The following is a 20,206-nucleotide window of genomic DNA, read 5'->3' on the forward strand; positions in this document are numbered from 1 at the left end:
CGCGGAAGAGATGCAGGCAATCCGGCTGGACGACCCCCTCGACCGCCCGCTGCCTGGACCAATTGATGGCTCTTTTAGCCAGGCCCAGGAGCAGGCCCACAAGGAGGTCCTCCAACCTGTCCGCTCCCCTCCGCACCGGGTGACCGTAGATCAAGAGCGTGGGACTGAAGTGCAACCAAAAATCGAGGAGCAGCCCCTTCAAGTAGTGAAAGAGGGGCTGCAACCTCTCACAATCCATATAAACGTGAAACACGGACTCCTCCAGGCCGCAAAAAATGCAGGCGGCCTGGGAGTCCGTGAACCTACTTAAAACCTTATTGCACGGGACCGCTCCGTGCAACACCCTCCAGGCCAAGTCCCCGATGGAACAAGGGAGGACTCCCGCATAGAGAGCCCTCCATTGGGGACCTCCGCTACCGCCAGTCGGCAAAACGCCACGCCAAGGCGTGTCCGGACGGTAGACGAAGATGGCAAAGTGGAGAGTGTGCAGGAGCAGCCCGTACAGGAAACCCCTCCGCGTGGAATGAAAAGGCACGGAGGGTATTTCCTCGAGACGGCTCAAGTTGTGAGGCGCCGGTTCCCGAGGGGAGTTTCGGGGCCGGGCGCCGATGAGGAATTCCGTCCGAACGGGGGTAAGCTCGGACGGGATCGCCCCACGTGCTTGAGCCGCCTCGATACACCTAGTGGAGTCGGGGCCCAGTGCCGCTTTTACCGATTCGATGGTTTCGACCGCGAGCTGGACGTTGGCCCAGGACAGGCGCCGCGCCAGCTCCTCCGGCGCCATCCAGCCCGCTCCTCCGCCATCGAGCAGGTCCCCGACTCTGGTCACCTTGCCAGCCACAGCCCTACCCTCCGCCAGCCGCCCGAACCCGTGTTCGTGGAGGTGCGGATTCCTGAGCAGCGGCTCCCGAAGGAGAGCCGCCGCTCCTGACGGGGGAGAGCTCCGCCTGGAAGCGACGTAGTTCCAAACCCATAGTAGTTCCTGGTAGAAGACAGGCAGCTCCCGCAGGCCGGCACGCCTGCTGCCCACTTTCGCAAACAGGAGCTGCGTGTCGTAATTGAGGCCATGCAGCTGGCGGAAGAAAAACGTCGCCAGCGCACACCATCTCGGAGGATTCTCGACGTACAGGTATCTCTGCAGCGTCTGAAGACGGAAAGTCGCAGCCTGGGTGCGAAGGCACACCAGCGCCTGACCGCCCTCCCTAAGCGGGAGACACAGAACCGCGGCAGAGACCCAGTGCTTCCTTTTGTCCCAGAAGAAGTCGATGAGCTTCTTCTGAATCTTGGCGACAAACGCAGGGGGAGGGATCAAAGTGACCAACCGGTACCACAACATGGCGGCCACCAGCTGGTTTATGACCAGCGCTCGACCCCTGTAGGACAACACTCGGAGCAGTCCTGTCCAGCGTCCTAGGCGAGCGGTGACTTTGGCCTCCAGCTCTTGCCAGTTCGCCGGCCAAGCGTCCTCGGCAGGGCTAAGGTAGACTCCCAAATAGAGGAGGTGCGTGGTGCTCCAGGCGAAAGGCCTGAACTCCTCCGGCAGGGAGTCCACCCGCCACTGACCCACCAGGAGTCCGGAACATTTCTCCCAGTTGATCTTGGCGGAGGATGCGTCCGAGTAAATCTGCTGGCATTCCCGCATCCTCCGCAAGTCAGCGGGATCCGTGACCGTGAGGAGCACGTCATCGGCGTAAGCCGAGAGGACCACCTCCATGCCCGGCCCTTGCAGAGCCAGTCCCGTCAACCTCTTCCGCAAGAGGCGCAGGAAAGGCTCCACGCAAATGGCATATAACTGACCGGACATGGGGCATCCCTGACGCACCCCCCTCCCGAAGCGAAGGGGCGCCGTCAAGGACCCGTTAACTTTAATCAGACACTCCGCGGCGGCATACAGAAGTCGGATCCGGGCGACGAAATGCGTCCCGAACCCGAATGCGCGCAGAGTCCCGAAGAGATACTCGTGATCCACCCTGTCGAACGCCTTCTCCTGATCCAGGGAAAGGAAGGCGACCGACAGACCAGCCCTCTGGGAGTGGTGGACCAGGTCCCGGACCAGATGGATGTTATCGTGGATGGTCCGGCCCGGGACCGTGTAGGACTGGTCGGGGTGGATCATGTGGGCCAGCACGGTGCCAAGGCGAGCAGACATGGCCCTGGCAAAGATTTTATAGTCCGTGCTGAGGAGGGAGACCGGGCGCCAGTTCTTAAGGAGGCGGAGATCGCCCTTCTTAGGCAGCAGGACAATGACCGCCCTGCGCCAAGAGAGGGGCATCTCCCCGGTCGCCAAACTTTCCCCCAGGACCCGCGCGTAGTCGCCCCCCAAGACGTCCCAGAACGCCCTGTGGAACTCCACGGTCAGCCCGTCCAGCCCCGGGGACTTTCCCCTAGAGAGCTGGCGGAGGGCGCCGGTCAGCTCCGCCAGACTTAGCGGAGCGTCCAATTTTTCGGCGCCCTCTGGGCCAACCTTCGTCAGGTCCTCCCACAAAACTCTGCGCGCATCCTCGCTGGACGGATCCGGAGAGAACAGAGCCCCGTAATAGGCGCGGGTCTCCGCGCTGATTCCCTCCGGATCCGAGACCAGAGATCCGTCGTCGGCCAGCAGCCCCAAGAGCTGCTTACGGACCCCCCGTCTTTTTTCCAGCGAGTAGAAGAAGGGGGAGCCGCGGTCCAGGTCCCGCAGGAGCTGGATCCGTGACCTCACGTACGCGCCTCGGGACCCGACGAGCTGCAGGTCCTTCAGCGCGCCCTTCTTCTCTTCGTACACCTTCCGCAGGGCCGGGTCCTCGACGACCTGACCGAGACGGGACTCCAGGTCGAGCACCTCCTTCTCCAACCGCCCGACCCGGGCCTCCCACCTCTTGGTCGACCCCTTCGCGTACTCCTGACAGAAGAGACGGATGTGAGCCTTGCCCACATCCCACCATAGCCTCAAGGAGGGGAAGCCCCCCTGCTTCCTTCTCCAGTCGGCCCAGAATCGACGAAACGAATCCCGGAACCGTGCGTCCTCCAGCAGCAGGTTGTTAAAATGCCAGTACACGGACCCCCCCCGCGCGCGCAGCGGAGCGAGCTCCGCCCACACCAGGTGGTGGTCCGTGCACGGCACCGGCCGCATGGAAGCTGCCGGAACGCAGGAGACGAACGCCCGGGAAATGTAGAGGCGGTCGATTCTGGACCTTCCTCCCCCAGACCTCACGCTAGTGAAGGCGCTGGAGTCGGGGTGGAGATTTCGCCAGACGTCCACCAAGTCGAAGGACCCAACCAGGTCCCTCAACTTCTCCATCGCCGCCGGGCTTCGCGGGGGACCCGAACGGTCCCTCGCCTCGAGGGTGCAGTTAAAATCCCCCCCGAGGATGACGCACTCGCCCACGTCGATGGAGCCCAAGAGAGCGGACACTTCTTCGAAGAAGCGCACTTGCTGCGCACTGGTCTGAGGGGCGTACACGTTCACTAGATGGAGCGGCACGCCCCCCAGGCGAACAGTGACATAGAGCAAGCGGCCCGGCACGTGCTCCTTGACCCCCAAGATCTCCGGCTGAAAATGCGGGGCCAGCAAGATAGCCACCCCGCTGGAATTGTTGGAGAGGTGACTCATGCTGACCCCTCCTTGCCACTCCAGGAGCCACGTGGCTTCGTCTCCCGGAACGGTGTGGGTTTCTTGCAGGAAGCACACCGCATACTTCCCGTCCCGAAGGACTGAGAAGTTATTGAATCTGCGGCGCGCCTCCCTGCTGCCGTTGATGTTGAGGCTGGCTATGGTTATCTTCATGTCAGAAGCATAGTGCAACCTCTACCTACACCTAACGGGGCGAGGAAGCGCAGCCGCTGGTCCGCCGCCACTTCCTCAGCAGCCCAGTGAGAAACGTTGTGAGCCGACGCAGCTCGAGCGGGTTCACACCCTCGTCCGCGCCCAAGATCTTAACGGCGGCGCGGACGGAATCGATGAGCAGCGCCAGCTCCGACCACCTGTCGAGGGCCAGCCGGACCTTATTGCGCTGACCCAGGCACGTGGCCATAAAATCCCGGAGTTCCCTTACGGAAATGAGGGGAGACTCGGCAAGGGGCACGAGGTCATCCATCGCCACGTCGGCGCTGGAGTCCGAATCGTCCTCCGTGCCCATCACCGAGTCCCCATCCTCCTCCAGGGGGTCGTCACCAGCGGCCGACCCGTCCGCCGCGCAGTGCGAAGCGAACGACTCGGCCGCGCCAGCCAGCCCCGCCTCCGCCCGGATCCCACCCCCAGGATCGGCGGCAGAGGATTTCTCCCTGGGCTCCTCTAGGGGTGCCGGGCCAGAAGACGGCGGCGGTTCAGAGCTCCCCTCCGCCTCAGACGCCGGAACGACCGGAGAAACCGGGGAGAGAACAATTTCCAGCTCCTCCAGTACGTCCGGCACCAGAGACGCAGCCAGGGGGCCATCCTCCTCCCCGCCACCAACCTCCGACCCAGCGGACGGGGGGTTTTGAATTAAAAGCTCTACCAGGACGAGCATCCCCTGGGAGACGTCCAGGTCGCATTGGGCGAGCTCATTATCCTCGAGCTCGCCCGACCCAGCCCCCAGGCTGCCCGACCCGGCGAGGGGTAACGACACCGATAAAAGGTCAACTTCAATTACTGCCGCGGGTTGTTCCGCAACCCCCCCCATGGGCAGGGTCTCATCCCCATCCCCGGGAGGCACGTGCTGGACAGACACATCTGCCTCAGCCTCCCGAGGGACAGGCGACCCCTGCCGATCGCTGGTGATGACGACAGCGCTGGGGGGGCGGGGGGGCGCAGTACCCGCGGCGGGTGACGACTCCCCCTGCTCGGAGGGACCTTCCTCCTCCCGGTCCTCCTCCTCATCCAGGGGGTCGCGCCTTCTTTTTAGCACGGAGGGAGCGAGGGAGACCTCCATGTCTGCAAAGGCCTCCTCCTCGACTCCCTCCGGCGGAGCAGGTTTGTCGGGTTCCTCGGGCCCGAGCCCGGCCGCAGGTATTGGCATTACCGCTGCGGCGGTTGCGGCCACAGGCTCGGGCACGGGGCCCCTCCCGCTCACATCTGCCCTGATCAACTCCGCGAGGAGCGCGGGTGTAAGGGGCTCAAGGGGCAAGGGCTCACCATCCACGGGGGGGCCTGCCCCAAGGTGCTTCTTTTTTCCCCGCGCCTTCTTTCCGGCCGGACACGCTCCCTCCCCCCCGCCGGAGGCCTTGGTGGCATCGGCCCCCGACGTCAACCGCGCATCAGACGTACTTGACGCGCGGGCAGATCCGGGGGGAAGGGCGGCGGCGGCGGCGCCAGCCTCGGCCGCACGAGATGATCCGGCGGCCTTGGAGGCAGGGCAGTTCCTCCTGATGTGCCCAACCTCCCTGCAGGCATGGCACCTCACACCGTCCGACGTCCAAAAGGCGCGGTAGGCGGTCCCCTCGTGGAGGACGACGAACGCCCCTTCAGTGTCCTCCTCCCACGCCAGCTGGATAAACAGCTGGCGCCGGAAGGAGAAGACGTGGCGAAGGCTGGCCTCCCGGAAGCCAAGCGGGATGGGCGTGATCCCCGACCTCACCTCCCCAAGTTGTCGCAAATGGGGAAGGAGGAGCTCACCAGGAACATAGGGCGGGACGTTGGAAATAATGATCCTCTGCGTGGTGGCCTCGAGAGGATCCACCGGCAGGAAGGTCCCGCCCACGGTGAGCCCCTTGGCGACAGCCAGGGACACCGCCCGCTCCGACCCCAGGAAGAACACAGCCTTCCCATACATTTTCGAGGCCGCGACGATGGCTGAGGGGCCGACAACCCCAGCCATGGCCTTGACGCAGGCCTCGATGGTCATAGTGGGGTGAGTGTAGCTCTTCACCCCAAGCTTTTTCGTTATTAATCGAAAAGGTGACGGGGCAGCAGGAACAGCGGGAGCAGCTGTGGCTGTGGCTACCACTCTCGCATAGGTCCCGGCTGGCCCCGCCACCGGCGAAGATGCAGTCGCCATTCTGGGGTGCTTTTTTTAAGGGCTACACTCACCCCAAGTCACAGGCCTGAAGGTGTTAATGGCCTCGGTGTATATATATATATATATTTTTTTGTCCTCTATTGAGCAGAGGGAGCTGATTAAAATGAGGACACACCTCTCTCCTTATTGATTTAAATTGGGAGAGGAGCCCTCGCCCCTCTGCTCAATTGGCAATTAATAAAATAGATGAAACTAAGGTGCCTTAGAAAGACAGGCAGAGAGAGACAAAGAGAGAGAGAGAGGTGGGGGGGTGGGAAGGAGGGAGGCCGCAAAGGGCAGTGTTGCCACTCAGGATGGTGGGTGGGTGTAGGCAGGGTTGCACTCTCCGATGGAAAAAGTCTTTGGTGATGGTGGTCTTCTGGCAGGGGGAGAAGACGTCTTCACCTGGAAAAGCTGGAGAAGCCCAGGCTTAGTCCTGCAACAGGTCTTAACGATGTAATTAAATTAAATTAAGGACTTCACCTTGGGCAGCTCCAAGCTCTCCCAGGGCAGGCAATAGAAGGGATGCTAATTAGTGGTGTGTGTGGCCTAGCTTTTAACAAGAGCACACACACACACACACTACACCCCTTGATGATCCGGCCTTGCTTCTTCTTTTCTCCCCCCACGTAAAATACAAAGTCTTGGGAGAGTGCCCCAAATAACACCCACCTGTAGATGTTCCGGATGAAGTTTTCTTCCCTCCTTTCAAGCAGTTGGTTTCTCTCCCCTCTCTCCCTCTCCTGAAGTGGAGGCCAAATTGGGGAGGCAGTGATAGAAAGGCCTCTCCCCTGGTTGATGTTGATGTAGGCCTCCTTTCTCCTTCTCCTCCTCTGTCCTCTCTCTCCAGGCACCTCAGTTGATGTAATGATGGTGGAGTTGGTGGTGGTGGTCCAACGTTCTCCTCCTCTTCCTGGTCAGGGGACCACCACTTTAATCCACTCTCCAAAGTCTGGCTGCTCCCTCTGCTCGTGCTTGCAGCTGAACAGAGGGTAACTTAAGACTGAAATACAGAAGCCTGCTATGGCTTTATATACAGGGGTGGTCACTGCCGGTACTGCAGTATAGAATCAGTTCTTCTCTTAAAGGTACATACACAACAATTCCTCCCCTTTTAGATAAACAGTACATAACATTCATTTAACAACTAAATAATAACTAATTACAATTACAATTTTCTCTGTACTATATACATCAACTGAAATAATCATTTATAAGTTCAGTCTTTGAGGAGGCTTCCTGATCCTGACTGGATAGCGCCTTTCTCGAGTATCCTGTTTTTGCGGCGGAGTTGATTCTGGCTCAATGTCATTGGTTGGTTCGTCAGCTTCCAATACCACTGCTTCTGAGGTAGACGCAATCTGTACTTCGGGTTGATTACCAGGTGCATCTGCTCGTGGTATGGGTTTGGCTTGTTCCTGTGACTCTAGAATCTGGTCAGCATGGCGTCTCACGATGCTCTCTCCAACGTCCACTGTGTACATTAGTGGTCCCTGCTGTGTGCATATCGTTCCTGGCTGCCATTTTTCTGTTCGGTAGTCGCGAGCCAAGACTGGTTGCCCTATCTTGAAGCTCCTGGTTGGCTTCTCATTGATGTGCTGGAATTGCTTATCCTCAACATCTTGTCTTATGTTTGGTTTGAGCAAATCCAGGCGACATCTTAGCCTTCGGTTGAAGAACATTATTGCTGGAGCTTGGTTGGTGACTGCATGTGTCGCATTCCGGTAAGCAAACAAGAAATTATCCACCTTGTGTTGTAGTGGTATGTCGTCATTATGCATTGCCTTTATTGCCTTTTTAAAGGTCTGAACAAACCTCTCAGCCAATCGATTTGTGGCTGGATGATATGGGGCAGATGTGTAATGCTTCACCCCATTATTCCTCAGAAACCTCCGGAAATCCTCCGACACAAACTGTGGCCCATTGTCGGAGCAAATCTGTTCTGGCAAGCCATTCCTGGTGAAGATGGTCCGTAGGACTGCAATAGTTTTCTCTGTGGTGGTGGAGGACATTTTGATGACCTCTGGCCATTTCGAATGGGCGTCCACAGCGATTAGGAACATTGAGTCCATAAATGGACCAGCAAAATCAATGTGTACCCGTTGCCATGGAGATGAGGGCCACTCCCATGGATGTAGCGGGGCCTGTGGTGGAGCGTTTTGGACCTTCTGGCATCCTGTGCATCTCTTGGTCATATCCTCTTTTTTTATCGATTCCCGGCCACCACACAAACGCCCTGGCTAGGCTCTTCATTTTTACCCCTCCCAGATGACCCTCATGAAGCTCATTGAGCACTCTATCTCTCAACATGGGTGGAATTTCCACTCGGGATCCACACATCAAGGTCCCCCGGCACACTGACAGCTGTTCTCTCCTTGGCGAGAATGCTGGCAACAGTGAGTCACCATGTGCTGGCCATCCCTTCACCGTCAAATCATAGACCCGAGAGAGTGTCGGGTCATTTCGGGTTTCCTTCTCTATACTTGAGTTTGTAACAGATAGACATTCGACTATGGTCGCATGGAATATCTCAACAGGGTCCACTGCAGGTGCTTCCTCCACCGTAGGCAACGGTAGGCGCGACAGCCCATCAGCGTTTCCATGCTATTTCGTACCCTTGTACTCTATGTCTTACTGATGTGCCCCTAGAAAAAGTGACCATCTTTGCAGCCGTTGCACCGTTATCACCGGAACGCCCTTCTTTGGGTTAAAAATGGAGACCAGGGGCTGATGATCAGTCAGTAGGGTGAATTTCTGCCCGTGCAGATAGTAATTAAACTTCTTCACCCCCCACACCAGGCTGAGGGCCTCCCTGTCAATCTGGGCGTAGTTACGCTCGGCTGAGGTTAACGAGCGCGACGCAAAGGCTATTGGCCTCTCTGAACTGTCAAGGAATTTGTGTGACAGCACCGCTCCGATGCCATAGGGAGACGCATCACATGCTAACCGAATCAGTAGTGTTGGATTGTAGTGGGCCAATACTTCTTTTGAAGTGATTAGGCATTTACATTTCTGAAAGGCACGCTTACACTCATCACTCCATTTCCATGTTACTCCAGTTTGCAGCAGGGCGTTCAGTGGGTGCAGAATTGTAGATAAATTCGGCAAGAACTTATGGTAGTAGTTCACCAACCCAAGGAACGACCTCAGTTACGACACATTTTGCGGTGCTGGAGCCTTGACTACAGCCTCAATCTTGTCCGGCGACTTATGCAACCCTTCCTCATCAATCATGTGGCCACAATACGAGATTTGTCTCCTGAAGAACTCGCATTTGGGGCGGTTGGCTCGTAGCCCATATTCCTGTAATCTCGTGAGCACCTGCTCCAGGCTGGCAAGGTGTTCACTGTCATTTTCGCCCATAACCAGGATGTCGTCCAAATAACACTGGGTCCCCGGGATCCCTTGCAGGACTTGTTCCATCGCCCTCTGCCAAATAGCCGGGGCTGATGCTACCCCGAATACCAGTCGATTGTACTGGTAAATGCCTTTGTGAGTGTTTATCGTGAGGTATTTCCTAGATGCTTCTTCCACCTCCATTTGTAGATACGCTTGGGCCAGATCAATCTTTGTAAAGCGTTTCCCTCCAGATAGTGAGGCGAAAATATCTTCTATCCGTGGAAGTGGATATTGTACTGTGTGCAGGACTGGGTTCACAGTTACCTTGAAGTCCCCACAGATGCGAACCTTCTTCGGTTCCCCAGGCATGCTGCTCAATGATTTCTTCATTACAGGAACGATGGGTGTGGCCCACTCGCTCCAGTCCACCTTGGACAGCACACCCGAACGCTCCAGACTCTCCAGCTCTGCTTCAACGGCTGGGCGGATCGCATCTGGCCTTAAAAAATTTTGGGTTTGCGTTATCTTCTATTTTTATCGTTGCCATTACTCCTTTTAGAGTCCCAAGTCCTTGTTGGAACACCTCTTTCGCGTCAGTTAGAATCTTTGACAATCGTCCAGGTGTCACGTCATCATCCTTTTATCAGTCACAGTTAGCGCCTGAATGGAACGCCAATCCAATTGTATTTTTCAGATCCATTCACGTCCCAATAATGGTGGTCCTCCATCTGGTAGTATATACAGATAGAGTTTCTGTGTTTCCTTGCCGTTGTATTCAACTGGCACCCTTATTTTTCCTCTGGGGTAGACTTTTTGCCCCGTGTATGTCTTCAATACAATGGACGTGTCCTTCAAGGGTATGTGTGAGAATAGCCACTCATAGTCTCGTCGATTCATGACAGTTAGGGCTGATCCTGTGTCCAATTCCATCTTTACTGGGGACCCTGCTATCATGAGGGTGACCCAAATGGTTCGGTGATCCTCCTTTGCGATCACGTTGTGTAACTTTAGACAACTTAGTGTCCTGCTCCTGGAGTCCTTATCACTCTCCTGATCTTCCGAACTACTGTCTGTCAATTTCTTTACTTTCTTGTACTTTTCCTTAGTAGTTCTTGTAGTGTTGGTTTTCTTTCCCGACCTGCAGACTCTTGCTATGTGTCCCATTTTCCCACATTGCCTGCATACTTTGTCCTTAACCCAGCAGTCCTTCTGATCATGGGTTGTTCTGCCGCAGTGATAGCACTTTTCTGCTCCATACGCCATTTCGTTAGCGCTGTATTATTGTGGCTTCTGTTGTATTTCCGCAGCTCCCCGTGCTGCTGCTTCGTAGGATACTGCCACGCTGAAAGCCTGTTCTAGCGTCAGGTCCTTTTCCAAAAGTAGTCGTTTCTGGGTTCCTTCACTCTGGAGCCCGCAGACAAACTTATCCCATAAGGTGTCTGCCAGTCCTGCTCCGAACTGGCAGTGCTTCGATAACTTGCGTAGTTCCGTAAGATAGTCAGCATTGCTCTCATCTTTGTGCTGGTTTCTTTTATGGAACTTGAATCTTTCTGCTATCAGCAGCGGTGTAGGGTTTAGGTGTTCCTGTAAGGTATTAACAATCTCTTCAAAACTTTTCTCCATTGGTTTAGCTGGGGTAATTAAATTCCGCAATAGGCCGTACGTTCTCGCGCCCATCAAATTTAATAATACCGACGCCTTCTTTCCATCGGCCACCTCATTTGCCTTGCAGTACACTTCAATTCTTTCCACATACGTGGTCCAGTCTTCTACCTCGTTGTCGAAAGCAGTGATACTGCCACTTTTCGGCATCTTGGGTGATTTAAAATGGCGCCTCCCGCGCTTTTTCTTCTTCACCAATGGATTAAAATGGTGCCTCCCGCGCTTTTCCTTCTTCCCCAATGGAATAAAATGGCGCCTCCCGCGCTTTTCCTTCTTCCCCTTGCTGCCACGCTGCTCCTAGCGTTCTGCAGGGTAATGGCGGCGACCCGCAGCTTAGGTGCGTCTCACTTTTCCTTCCCCTTGTTTTATTTTTGCTACACTGCCCGGTTCTTGAGCACCAACCCTGTGCGCTCCACCCTCTCTCTCTTTCTTTTCCTACCGACGACACTGCACGGCCCCTTTGCAGAGCCGCTCGATCGAGCTCGAGCCCGCCGCAGTCCGGAAGGGTCAGCGCACTACCTGCTACCAGCACGATTTGCTGGAACACCGTGACTGGGGAGCCAAGCCCAGCTCTCCACAGCCTCTCCTGCAACTCTCCGAACTCCGATGGATCCTTGGGCGGTTGCCCGCGGTCGACGCCTGTTGTTCTGACTTCAACCTCCAAAAGCTTCTTCTCAGGGAAAGATCCCCGTGAGGTGATGCAGTACTGCAGGTGAGTTCGAACCTGTTCGTTGCCAATGTAGTGTCCGAGTATAAATAATACACGGACTGCAGGAGAACAATAATAACAGGTATTTACTGAACAGAGGGTAACTTAAGACTGAAAAACAGAAGCCTGCTATGGCTTTATATACAGGGGTGGTCACTGCCGGTACTGCAGTATAGAATCAGTTCTTCTCTTAAAGGTACATGCACAACAGTCAGCTGCAATCAAGTGCATGCAAAACGTGTACAGAGACAGCAACACCAAAAGAGATACTATGAGAGGTCAGCTAGACTACTGCCGCCGCTGCACAATGGAGAATCCGTCAGAATCCAGGGGCATGACTACTGGAAGCCAGCAGTCGTCATCCAGCCAGCTGACACTGAGCGATCGTATCACGTCCGCACCCCAGAAGGACAGGTGTACCGATGCAATCGCAGGCACCTCCTGAACACCAAGGAACAACACCGTCATTCCGACAAGAGGATCAGTTCAACAGAGTGTGATGAACAGAGCAATACACAAAACACATCATTCTTACCTGAACCTAAACCTGAACCTGATTTGTTGACCGATTCAGGAGCATGCTGAGTTCCATACCACACAAGGTCGGGACGAGAGGTCAAGCCTAGAGTTATCCTTGACTTGTAAACTGTCAAAGGGTGTAGGCGGATCGCTGCCCTAAAAAGACTGTACAACATTATTGAAACGTTGAGATGTTTTCAGTGCTATTTAAATGCTGAGTTTATTTATATGTTTATGCTACCGAGAACATTAGGTAGAAGAAAGGTTTTAAAGTAATGCATAACATTTTTCTTTTAAAAGAAAGGGGATGTAACATTTGCATATTGAATTATCATTGGCCCGCAGGCATCTGTAAGGAATACATATTATATTCACATGTGATCACATGCTGAGTTGTCATTGGCCTGCAGGCATCTGTAAGGACTACTATTGTTTTGGAAGACCCAGGCTAGGGCCCTGACTCCATCTTGTCCCGACTGTTCTGTATGATTGAGATCACAGACCTGATGCTTCATAAAAGAGTTTAAACTGTAATACTCCATTGTCCTGCAATTTATTATTTTTGTACAAGGTGTGCAAAACAAGACAAGTACTCCATGTTAAACACCACTTGGAAGAAGCACTGAGAGTAGCAAGGGCACAGAATGTACTCTGGGTGGGGGACTTCAATGTCCATCACCGAGATTGGCTCGGTAGCACCGCTACTGACCGAGCTTCCAGTCTGCGACAGATGGTGAGAGAACTAATACAAGGGATAAACCTACTTGAACTCGTCCTCACCAATCTACATGTCGCAGATGCACCTGTCCATGACAGTATTGGTAGCAGTGACCACCGCATAGCCATTGTGGAGACGAAGTCCCGTCTTCACAGTGAGGACGCCCTCCCTTGTGTTGTGTGGCACTACCAACGTGCTAAATGGGATAGATTCAGAACAGATCTAGCAGCTCAAAACGAGGCATCCATGAGGCGCTGTGGGCCATCAGCAGCAGCAGAATTATATTCCACCACAATCTGTAACCTCATGGCCTGGCATATCCCTCACTCTACCATTACCATCAAGCCAGGGGACCAACCCTGATTCAATAAGGAGTGTAGAAGAGCATGCCAGGAGCAGCACCAGACGTACCTAAAAATGCGGTGCCAACCTGGGGAAGCTGCAACACAGGACTACATGCATGCTAAAAAGCGGAAGCAGCATGCTATAGACAGGGCTAGGCGATCCCACAATCAACGGATCAGATCAAAGTTCTGCATTTCTGCCATATCCAGTCGTGAATGGTGGTGGACCATTAAACAACTAACGGGAGGAGGAGGCTTCATGAGTATCCCCATCCTCAATGATGGTGGAGCCCAGCACGTGAGTGCGAAAGACAAGGTTGAAGCATTTGCAACCATCTTCAGCCAGAAGTGCCGAGTGGATAATCCATATTGGCCTACTCCTGAGGTCCCCACCATCACAGAAGCCAGTCTTCAGCCAATTCGATTCACTCCACGTGATATCAAGAAATGGCTGAGCGCACTGGATACAGCAAAGGCTATGGGCCCCGACAACATCCCGGCTATCGTGCTGAAGACTTGTGCTCCAGAACTAGCCGCATCACTAGCCAAGCATTTCCAGTACAGCTACAACACTGGCATCTATCCGACAATGTGGAAAACTGCCCAGGTATGTCCTGTCCACAAAAAGCAGGATAAATCCATTCTGGCCAATTGCTGCCCCATCAGTCTACTCTCAATCATCAGCAAAGTGATGGAAGGTGTCATTGACAGTGCTATCAAGCGGCTGCTTGCTTCCTGATGCCCAGTTTGGGTTCCGCCAGGACCACTCAGCTTCCGACCTCATTACAGCCTTGGTCCAAACATGGACAAAGGAGCTGAATTCCAGAGGTGTGGTGAGAGTGACTGCCCTAGAGATCAAGGCAGCATTTGACAGAGTGTGGCATCAAGGAGCCCTAGTAAAACTGAAGTCACTGGGATTCGGGGTGAAAACTCTCCACTGGCTGGAGTCATACCTAGCACAAAGGACGATGGTTGTGGTGGTTGATGGTCAATCATCACAACCCCAGGACATCGCTGCAGGAGTTCCTCAGGGCAGTGTCCTGGGCCCAACCATCTTCAGCTGCTTCATCAATGACCTTCCCTCTAACATAAGGTCAGAAGTGAGGATGTTCGCTAATGACTGCACAGTGTTCAGCGCCATTCACAACTCCTCAGACAATGAAGCAGTCCATGCCCACATGCAACAAGACCTGGACGACGTTCAGGCTTGGGCTCATAAGTCACACACCATCCTAACTTGGAAGTATATCGCCGATCCTTCATCGTCGCCGGGTCAAAATCCTGGAACACCCTCCCTAACAGCACTGTGGGAGTACCTTCACCACGCGGACTGCAGCGGTTCAAGAAGGCGGCTCACCACCACTTTCTCAACGGCAATTTGGGATGGGCAATAAATGCTGGCTTTGGCAGCGACGCCCACATCCCATAAATAAATTTTAAAAAACTGTACCTTCTGATCCATCTACCATCTACAAGGCTCAAGTCAGGGGAGTTCTGGAATACTCACCACTCGCCTGGATATGTGCAGCCACAACAACACAAGAAGCTCAACATCATCCAGGAAAAAGCTATTTGTTTGATTGGTGTCCCTGCCACTGGACTCAATATCCACCCCTTAGATCACCAACACACTGCAACTGCAACATGCATGGTCTACAGGATGCATTAAAGCAACTGACCAATATTACTTTGATAGCACCTCATTCCCTACAGCCACTACCACTGAGAAGGACAAGAGCAAAAATGTAATGGGAACAACATCACTTCCAAGTTTTCAGCGCAACTAGGGATCGGCAATAAATGTGGCTTTGCGTTGCCCATATCGGAGAACAAATAAAACAAATGGGTTGAACTTCCCCATCTCCTTTACTTTGAACAATAAAATAAAGTGAGAGTTGGCTGGAATTCAACACGTGCTGGAAGAGAAAGTGCTGTGCAAATGTCAAAAAATGTGAATTTAGTTCAAATTACTGCACTGCACTGTTGGAGGTGCCATCTTTCAGATGAGGCGTTAAGCCGAGGCCTCGTCTGCTCTCTCAGGTGGATGCAAAAGATCCCATGGCACTATTTCGAAGAAGAGCAGGGGAGTTATCCCCGGTGTCCTGGCCAATATTTATCCCTTAACCAACATAACAAAAAACAGATTATCTGGTCATTTTCACATTGCTGTTCGTGGGAGCTTGCTGTGCACAAATTGGCTGCCACGTTTCCTACATTAGAACAGAGGCTACACTTAAAAAAAAAAAAAGTACTTACTTGGCTGTAACGTGCTTTGGGATGTCCGGTGGTCGTGAAAGATGCTATATAAATGCAAATCTTTCTTTTCTTTCAAATTAAGGTTCTGAATACGATATGAAAAGATAAAAAAATTGGTTTGGGAATCGCAGATGCTGCATGGGTGGTGGTCTGAAAATGGAGGCTCCAGAGTGGGAAATAAGGATCAGGGGAAAAGATGGAGACTGGGGAATGGGGGCTGGGGTGGAGACTGGGGAATGAGGGCTCGGGTGGAAACTGGGATATGAGGGCTGGGGTGGAGAGATGGGGACTGGGGGCTGGGGTGGGGAATGGGGAATGGGGGCTGGGGGGAGAGATGGGGAATGGGGGCTGGGGGGAGAGATGGGGAATGGGGGCTGGGGGGAGAGATGGGGACTGGGGGCTGGGGGGAGAGATGGGGAATGGGGGCTGGGTGGGGAGATGGGGAATGGGGGCTGGGGGAGAGATGGGGAATGGGGGCTGGGGGGAGAGATGGGGAATGGGGGCTGGGGGGAGAGATGGGGAATGGGGGCTGGGGGGAGAGATGGGGGCTGGGGGAGAGATGGGGAATGGGGGCTGGGGGGAGAGATGGGGAATGGGGGCTGGGGGGAGAGATGGGGAATGGGGGCTGGGGGGGAGAGATGGGGAATGGGGGCTGGGGGGGAGAGATGGGGAATGGGGGCTGGGGGGGAGAGATGGGGAATGGGGGCTGGGGGGAGAGATGGGGAATGGGGGCGGGGGGGAGAGATGGGGAATGGGGGCTGGGGGGAGAGATGGGGAATGGGGGCTGGGGGGAGAGATGGGGAATGGGGAATGGGGGCTGGGGGGGAGAGATGGGGAATGGGGGCTGGGGGGAGAGATGGGGAATGGGGCTGGGGGGAGAGATGGGGAATGGGGGCTGGGGGGAGAGATGGGGAATGGGGAATGGGGAATGGGGGCTGGGGGGAGAGATGGGGAATGGGGGCTGGGGGGAGAGATGGGGAATGGGGCTGGGGGAGAGATGGGGAATGGGGGCTGGGGGGAGAGATGGGGAATGGGGGCTGGGGGAGAGATGGGGAATGGGGGCTGGGGGGGAGAGATGGGGAATGGGGGCTGGGGGGAGAGATGGGGAATGGGGGCTGGGGGGAGAGATGGGGAATGGGGGCTAGGGGGGAGAGATGGGGAATGGGGGCTGGGGGGGAGAGATGGGGAATGGGGGCTGGGGGGGAGAGATGGGGAATGGGGCTGGGGGGGAGAGATGGGGAATGGGGGCTGGGGGGGAGAGATGGGGGCTGGGGGGGGAGAGATGGGGAATGGGGGCTGGGGGGGAGAGATGGGAAAATGGGGGCTGGGGGGGAGAGATGGGGAATGGGGGCTGGGGGGAGAGATGGGGAATGGGGGCTGGGGGGGAGAGATGGGGAATGGGGGCTGGGGGGGAGAGATGGGAAAATGGGGGCTGGGGGGGAGAGATGGGGAATGGGGGCTGGGGGGAGAGATGGGGAATGGGGGCTGGGGGGAGAGATGGGGAATGGGGGCTGGGGGGGAGAGATGGGGAATGGGGGCTGGGGGGGAGAGATGGGGAATGGGGCTGGGGGGGAGAGATGGGGAATGGGGGCTGGGGGGGAGAGATGGGGAATGGGGGCTGGGGGGGAGAGATGGGGAATGGGGGCTGGGGGGGAGAGATGGGAAAATGGGGGCTGGGGGGGAGAGATGGGGAATGGGGGCTGGGGGGAGAGATGGGGAATGGGGGCAGGGGGGAGAGATGGGGAATGGGGGCTGGGGGGGAAAGATGGGAAAATGGGGGCTGGGGGGGAGAGATGGGGAATGGGGGCTGGGGGGAGAGATGGGGAATGGGGGCTGGGGGGAGAGATGGGGAATGGGGGCTGGGGGGGAGAGATGGGGAATGGGGGCTGGGGGGGAGAGATGGGGAATGGGGGCTGGGGGGGAGAGATGGGAAAATGGGGGCTGGGGGGGAGAGATGGGGAATGGGGGCTGGGGGGAGAGATGGGGAATGGGGGCTGGGGGGAGAGATGGGGAATGGGGGCTGGGGGGAGAGATGGGGAATGGGGGCTGGGGGGAGAGATGGGGAATGGGGGCTGGGGGGAGAGATGGGGAATGGGGGCTGGGGGGAGAGATGGGGAATGGGGGCTGGGGGGAGAGATGGGGAATGGGGGGAGAGATGGGGAATGGGGGCTGGGGGGAGAGATGGGGAATGGGGGCTGGGGTGGAGAGATGGGGAATGGGGGCTGGGGTGGAGAGATGGGGAATGGGGGCTGGGGGGGAGAGATGGGGAATGGGGGCTGGGGGGAGAGATGGGGAATGGGGGCTGGGGGGGAGATGGGGAATGGGGGCTGGGGTGGAGAGATGGGGAATGGGGGCTGGGGTGGAGAGATGGGGAATGGGGGCTGGGGGGGAGAGATGGGGAATGGGGGCTGGGGGGGAGAGATGGGGAATGGGGGCTGGGGGGAGAGATGGGGAATGGGGGCTGAGGGGAGAGATGGGGAATGGGGGCTGGGGGGAGAGATGGGGGCTGGGGGGAGAGATGGGGAATGGGGGCTGGGGGGAGAGATGGGGATTGGGGGCTGGGGGGAGAGATGGGGAATGGGGGCTGGGGGGAGAGATGGGGGCTGGGGGAGAGATGGGGAATGGGGGCTGGGGGGAGAGATGGGGAATGGGGGCTGGGGTGGAGAGATGGGGAATGGGGGCTGGGGTGGAGAGATGGGGAATGGGGGCTGGGGGGAGAGATGGGGGCTGGGGGAGAGATGGGGAATGGGGGCTGGGGGGAGAGATGGGGGCTGGGGGGAGAGATGGGGAATGGGGGCTGAGGGGAGAGATGGGGAATGGGGAATGGGGGCTGGGGGAGAGATGGGGAATGGGGGCTGGGGGGAGAGATGGGGAATGGGGGCTGGGGGGGAGAGATGGGGAATGGGGGCTGGGGGGGAGAGATGGGGAATGGGGGCTGGGGTGGAGAGATGGGGAATGGGGGCTGGGGGGGAGAGATGGGGAATGGGGGCTGGGGGGGAGAGATGGGGAATGGGGGCTGGCGGGGAGAGATGGCGAATGGGGCTCAGGGGGAGAGATGGGGAATGGGGCTCAGAGGGAGAGATGGGGATTGGGGGCTGGGGGGGAGAGATGGGGAATGGGGGCTGGGGTGGGGAGATGTGGAATGGAGGCTCAGGGGGAGAGATGGGGAATGGGGGCTCGGGGAGTGATGGGGAATGACGGCTGGGATGGGGAGATGTGGAATGGGGGCTGGGGGGGAGAGATGGGGAATGGGGGCTGGGGGGGAGAGATGGGGATTGGGGGCTGGGGGGGAGAGATGGGGAATGGGGGCTGGGGTGGGGAGATGGGGAGATGGGGAATGGTGGCTCGGGGAGAGATGGGGAATAGGGGCTCAGCGGGAGAGATGTGGAATGACGGCTGGGGTGGGGAGATGTGGAATGGGGGCTGGGGGGGAGAGATGGGGAATGGGGGCTCGGGGAGAGATGGGGAATGGGGGCTGGGCGGGAGAGATGGGGAATGGGGGCTGGGGGAGAGATGGGAAATGGGGGCTGGGGGAGAGATGGGAAATGGGGGCTGGGGGGAGTGATGGGGAAAGGTGGCTGGGGGGAGAGATGGGGGCTGGGGGGAGAGATGGGGGCTGGGGGGCGAGATGGGGAATGGGGGCTGGGCGGGAGAGATGGGGAATGGGGGCTGGGGGAGAGATGGGAAATGGGGGCTGGGGGGAGTGATGGGGAAAGGTGGCTGGGGGGAGAGATGGGGGCTGGGGGGAGAGATGGGGGCTGGGGGCGAGATGGGGAATGGGGGCTGGGGGGAGAGATGGGGGCTGAGGGCTCGGGGAGAGATGGGGAATGGGGGCTGGGGGGAGAGATGGGGAATGGGGGCTGGGGGGGAGAGATGGGGAATGGGGTCTGGGGGAGAGATGGGGAATCGGGGCTGGGGTGGAGTGATGTGGAATGGGGGCTGGGGGGAGAGATGGGGAATCGGGGCTGGGGTGGAGTGATGGGGAATGGGGGCTGGGGGGAGGGATGGGGAATGGGGGCTGGGGTGGGGAGATGGCGAATGGGGGCTGGGGGGAGAGATGGGGGCTGAGGGCTCAGGGGGAGAGATGGGGAATGGGGGCTAGGGGGAGAGATGGGGAATGGGGGCTGGGGGGAGAGATGAGGAATGGGGGCTGGGGTGGAGTGATGGGGAAAGGGGGCTGGGGGGAGGGATGGGGAATGGGGGCTGGGGTGGGGAGATGGGGAATGGGGGCTGGGGGGAGAGATGGGGGCTGGGGGGAGGGATGGGGAATGGGGGCTGGGGAGGGATGGGGAATGGGGGCTGGGGTGGGGAGATGGGGAATGGGGGCTGGGGGGAGAGATGGGGAATGGAGGCTTGGGGGAGAGATTGGGAATGGGGGCTGGGGGAGAGATGGGGAATGGGGGCTGGGGGGGAGAGATGGGGAATGGGGGCTGGGGGGAGAGATGGGGAATGGGGGCTGGGGGGAGAGATGGGGAATGGGGGCTCAGGGATAGATGGGGAATGGTGGCTGGGGAGAAATATGGATGGGGAATGGGGGCTCAGGGAGAGATGGGGAATGGGGGCTGGGGGGAGAGATGGGGAATGGGGGCTGGGGGGGAGAGATGGGGAATGGGGGCTGGGGGGGAGAGATGGGGAATGGGGGCTGGGGGGGAGAGATGGGGAATGGGGGCTGGGGGGAGAGATGGGGAATGGGGGCTGGGGGGAG

General features: G+C 57.3%; 1 protein-coding gene across 3 annotated transcripts in view; it reads left to right on the forward strand.

The window, feature by feature from the left end:
- LOC147120408 (myosin light chain kinase, smooth muscle-like) overlaps positions 1-20,206 on the forward strand; it is a 604,168-nt gene that overhangs the window by 76,164 nt on the left and 507,798 nt on the right. The gene's annotated exons all lie outside the window — the stretch shown is intronic.

This window comes from Somniosus microcephalus, chromosome 4 (assembly GCF_052327205.1).
Source record: "Somniosus microcephalus isolate GS21.2 chromosome 4, FLI_Smic_1.0, whole genome shotgun sequence".
NCBI lineage: Eukaryota > Metazoa > Chordata > Chondrichthyes > Squaliformes > Somniosidae > Somniosus > Somniosus microcephalus.